The sequence below is a fragment of the Eucalyptus grandis genome, chromosome 1 (genome assembly GCF_016545825.1).
Source record: "Eucalyptus grandis isolate ANBG69807.140 chromosome 1, ASM1654582v1, whole genome shotgun sequence".
In the NCBI taxonomy this organism is placed as follows: Eukaryota; Viridiplantae; Streptophyta; class Magnoliopsida; order Myrtales; family Myrtaceae; genus Eucalyptus; species Eucalyptus grandis.
Window position 1 is genome coordinate 15,511,577 of NC_052612.1, and position 6,000 is coordinate 15,517,576.

Consider the following 6,000-nt stretch of genomic DNA (forward strand, 5'->3'; position numbering starts at 1 on the left):
AGCTCCGTTTCCTTTTCAACCTTGATCATCGACGGTCAAATATGAATTGTATGAGGAGGGAGCTACAGATTAAAATTCGGCCAAAACAATTAGAATGGAAGATATAAATGAACCGATAGAAAAAATGAAATATATCGCAATATGGAGAATTATTGCAGCTGAAAAACTAATAACTAGACTCACACTTAATAATACAATGTAGATTTTCCTAAGCAACCAAAACACTCTAACAACATCAATGATCTAACCAATTTTCTGCATATAAAATGATTGGCTTGACAAACCACATTCCTTTTATGCTTCCTCTTGTGAGCATGATGGATAGGAGAAATTCCCCACCAGAACACATGAGACTTCTATTGCACTCTCATCCTGATACATTATCACTAAAGGCAGCAGAAATGAAGTTGGAGAGAATTTCTTTCATGTCAACCACCAAACTGACTTTCATTTGGGCTCGTGAAACCAGTCGGAGTATAATTAAATAGCATGAAGACCTAGTAAATCCTACACAAACATATTACTCTTATTTTGCTTATTAAATTGGAGGACCAACTAACAAATGTATAAAATCATAAACAAAGAATAAAAAGATCAATTTCACTTCCAGCAATTTATACCACATTGTCTTTTTATTAAACAACACTTTGTAAGAGAAAATTCTAGTCTTTAAAATATTTAATAAATTGAAAGCAGAAGAGTATAACACTACAAAATCTTTACTAGCTTATTAAGGAGAAGAGTTCCCTTGACGGCTCTACCAACATTGAATAGACGGCACTGGATTAGCAAAGGCTGCAAGAGAAGTGTAAAGAGCAAAAAGTTCAACACGTATTGTGCGACAATCAAGCACCAGCACAAAAAAGAAAATCCCATCAACTACCAGTTCACAGACGCCCTCCCTAGATATCTGCTCATCGTTGCCGCAGCCAGCAAATCTCTAGGATAAAAAAAATAACTGACCAAATCAGAGGCAAATAGCATCTAGAACAGCTATAAATACAAACTTTTAGGAAATTAACTTAAAACTATAGAAATGAGAGACAGGACAAAAATGTATTCAATCATATGCCTTCTCAACAAGTTTTCCATAAATAATGCACAATAGAAGGGAGAAGAAAGCAACAAATTCTTGTGGGCCTCATGGCACTGAATATATCTCAAAGAACTCCCCAGAAGGGGAGACAGCTTAGTTTAATTCTATTATTCTACTTGGGACTATTTGGAACGTCTCCATTTAAATGAGGGGAAAGAAAGGCCTAAAGCAAGATATTGTACTTTCAGAACATTTGTCACTAACAATATCAACAAAGGCATGAAACACAAAGGTGACTATTCAAGGCTTATGAAAAGATATCCTCACTATTACATGTAAGAAGGAAATTGATCACTAGTAATATCGACTAACAATGCTTTGCTGCAGTAAAAACTCACCAAACTGTGATCTGCAACACCTAAGCTACAAATTCACATTGTGTACGGCTTAGATCTGCATTTCGTTCAAACTTATTTATGGGATTGCATCCCATAACCAAAATACTACTAGTACTAGACGGTCCAGTAATTCATCGTACAGCATCATCCTATTGCCAAATATAGTATTGCCATTACAGTGTCATCATGACTATACTATCTAAAGACATAATGCACAATTAACTATAAATGATATCATTATTGTGACATCCTGATTTTCTAATTCTTGTTTCAATTAAATAAGTCGGGCATTTCATCTTCGCGTCTATAGCTCTCTTCTCGAGTTGGCCACTCACAAGATAACTAGTCTATCAGGTGAAGCCGTTAAGGAATTTAAACGCAATAGACTTGAGGATTCGACCAGAAGCGGCCGCTCGACCGTACTAATCTGCTAGGGTCATTACGGCACACGGACCGATTAGAGACCGGAGATAGGTCGATTCAACAGAACTATGTAATTCAGTGTGAGTGATTCCACCTAATTGCACAATTATTGTTGATCGGCACTAGATCGATTTCTCTATCGTTTTGGTACCCTGTGTCCGTATTTGAAACCTCGAGATTTCTATGACAATCGAGAGTAGCCAATGTGTCGAAGATGCACTTTGTGGCTTGAAAATAATCAACCACGAGGTCAATTGCACAGAAAATTCCTAAAAGCTACCCAGTAGATTAGGACGCTAAAGTCGCGCCAGATTGAATTTAACCGTGAAATTGAACCCGATTACAAAAATTGAAAGTTCTGTCAAGTCACAATTCATTTTAGGAAGATTTTTTCTACAAACCGAGATTTTTGGCAGAAAAGCAAAGTAAGGCCGTTTTTGTTCGAGATTGTCAGAGGGCCATTTTTAATTGAATCTTTGGGATGCAAGTTGGATCATTTGATGGGGAAAAGTCATAAGAAAGTTGATGACACATGGGTTAATTTAATTGAGCTTCAATTGGATGGAATTGAGTGAGAATTGATTGAATTTGATGCACAAATGTCTAAAATTCGTATGCCATGGGGCTAGGGACATTTTGCACCTATTAACAAGCTTGTGGAGGAAGCTTGAGGAGAGAGAGTGGCTGATGGCATGTGATGTCATGGTGGGGGCAAAGCCAATGAGAAGATGGTAAGTGTTGAGCTCTAGAGAGCCCAAGGAGACCCCCACTCTTCAGGCTTCTTCTCCCTTAATCCAAGGCTTTCTCCATTGTTGTTGAAGGAGAGAAGCTCAGCAAAACCAGAGGAACCGAGCTCACCAGCCCCTCCATCGTCGCACGCCCGGAAGGCCATCGTCGGCCGTTTTCCTCCCTGTTTTCTCCTCGTTCAGTTTTACGCTCCGGTAGACCTTTCGCCAAAGATTCGAGTTAAAAAGTCGACTTCCCGGATGAATCAACGAACGCTCCACCCACGTCCGTGATGAGGACATCCAGCCCGTTCGGGAGCATCCCGCCGCTCGCCGGAACGATTCTTGGTCGTCCCAAAATCCCGAGAGAAGCTGCCGCTCGCGGACCGTGCAGTTACTGCCCTGCTCCGCCTTGTTCCTTGTTTTCTTGTTGTTTCGCCCCTTTTCGTCCCTTCCTTTGCCCATCCCAACCTCCTAAAAGATCGCCAAGACCCCCGGGTGCCGCCGGTTGCCAACCACCCGCTTGCCGGGCTCCGATCGGCCCGTTTTCGCCGTTGAAGTTGCTGGTTTCTTCTCTGCCCAGTTCAGCCCCGGATCGATCGAAACCGAAAACCGAAAGCCGTGAGGTCTTCGAGGCCCGTTTTAGGTGTCTTCCCGGCCTTGATTGGTGTCGCCACCTTGAGGTTTATTGCCCGCCTTGGCGTCGCCTTCGCCGTGGACTCGCCGGAACGTTAATCCGGTGAGTTTATCCTCTAATTCTTGCTTAGTGAGTTAATGACGCTTAAGGGGTGTTTAGATTAGTCTAATTAGGTTTAGGTGGTTAGATTATATTATTTTAATGTAAATTAGATTAGTTGTATGATTAGTTTAATGGATGTTTAATTAGGGCTAATTGTATGATTAATTTAGTGTAATCTTGTTTAAGCCTAATTGATTATTTTTAATTAATTATTTATTTCAATTTATAAATATTATTTTATTAAATTATATTATTATAATATAATATTTAATTATTTAATTTTCGGAATTAAATTTAATTACTTAATAATTTCGAAAATTATGCCGAGATGGCCGGTAGTTAGAATTTCGCGTCGCGTGATGCGGTCGGTTTGTGCTAATTGTATGCTTAAATTGAGAAATTGAGTGATTGATGATTATGGTTAATAATTCCAAAAGTGTGGAATTGAGTAAGATTGATGAAGTTGTGGTATTTAACTTGAAAAAACCCGGTGTTGGCTTTTAGCACCGTAATTGGTTTGTATGACCAGTTTGTATCGATTGATTGAATGGATATTTATGTGGGGATTCATCCCAAATCTGTTTAGTGTTGGTATTCGATTGGATTTTTAATCGTGAAAGGTTGTGATGGATCTAGAAAATCATCGAAGCTTGGTTGTGCCCTGTTGGATCGTGATATACCACCGAATTGGGAATCGGTCGTGCCCACTGGGGCCGTAAACTGCCACCTGATAGAGGTCGCGCCCGTTGGGCCGTAAATTGCCACCTCATAAAGGTCGTGCCCGTTGGGCCGTAAATTGCCACCCGATAAGGGTCGCGCCTGATAAGGCCGTAACCTGCCACCTATTAAAGGTCGCGCTCATTGGGCCGTAATTTGCCACTTAAAGATAGGTCGTGTGCTTTGGACCGTGGTTTATATCGGAGGATTGATTAAGTTCGGCTCGTTGAGCCGGGAGTGAAATTGGAATTGGAACGCTTGAGATGATTAGAGGGTGGTTTTGATGACATGTAATCAACTGAGTCGATTGATCGCTGAATCGATATGAGTAATTGAATTGTTTGGATGATGTGGTTGTCAATATTTATTGATTAAACTGACGTGCAGGAAGGAACTGAGGTGAGGTAAGTCCTCTATCCTATTTGTGTGGCTAGAGCGCCCTGAGGCGTATTTTCTTCCTAATTGAGTTTTAGAGGGTATGACTCGCTGAGACGTAGTCTCATCCCGGTTGTGGGATAATATTTCAGGTCTCTAGATGACGGTCGTGGAGGATCGGAAGTCTTGGAGTTCGGAATGTGGAGGCTGAAGAATCGGCGAACGTGTCTGACAAGTTGGTCATAGGACAGTTCCCTTTTTGTTAAGCCTGTCTATTTTGTAGACAATCCAGTGTTGTATATAAACCTATGTGTTTATAAGGAAGCTTGTTTGGTTGTGATTGATTGCCTGCTTTTCTATCCCAAGTTAAATGTTGTCAGGGGATTTGTTTCGCTTCCGCATGCATAATAAAATTGAATGGGTCGGCGACGTGTCCTGAGAAATCGCATTTGTATCGACCAGAGTAGGATGTTCGCGCGCTCGGAGGATCGGGGCGTGACAATTACATACTATCAGTTTTCCTTTTTTATTTGTCATAATTATTTTTTGGAGATCAGTTTTTCTTGCATAGCAAGAGGAAGATACCACTAAGATGGTACCCATATCCACAAGTCACAAACCTTAAAAGCAGAGGCATCAGATTACAAATTCTCCACGGTGATAATAGCTACTTAATTGCGAGCAGAAAGATATTCAGGTAACCATATGTACTAAGAACTAATTTCTAGCTTCTATAATCAAGTGATAGTTGACCAATGAAAGCATCAACTAATGTGATAACAAGAGCATATTAAGGGAATATAATATATATAAATTTCTTGCACGAATTATCTCATGCCAATGGACAACACTATATGACAAAGGCAGGAAAAAGGATATCGGTAACTGCAACTTAACTGCAGGGGAGTAAATTCACAAAGAAGACATACCTTGGATCCTCGAGTGGACAAATCCTCCAGGGGTGAGGATGTTGAAAGCAACCTGCCTCTTTCTTTTAGTAAATCTCCAAAGACTAAATCCAGCTGAAATTGGATGTTGAAACAATTCAGGTCATTTGTGATTATGATAGGAAACAAAAATCATCAGTATCAAAAAGTGAAAAACTTAACAAACTCAAAGTTTCTCATCCCTATATCAATTATATTGGGCAGTAGATTTGAGTACAAAATGTTTCCCTGATGGTTGAACATGACATTTAGTTCAGCAAAGATTTCCTGCTAATTTAATTTGTACGAAAAAAATGGAAACGCCACTCCTGTGATGTTTAGTGCACTGTATTTCTTGCATGGATGCAAAGGAAGCACTGGAAAAAAACAACATATTTACCCCTCTGGTTAGTCTTACAACTATAATTTTAATCTCATACACATCAACCAGGCACAAAAAGCGTGTGCAAAATTTCTACAGGCGATATTTGCTCTATCTATGCGATAGAAGAAAGAAATGCCTTCCCACTCAATCTATGAGCTGTGCGATTTGTACTCTTTCTACCTTCTAGTGCATTTGTGAAGAAATACTTAATAGATGTGAGGCATATAGGCAATGAGCAACCAATGCTGCTATGGAAGAAAATCAAACTTCTTACCT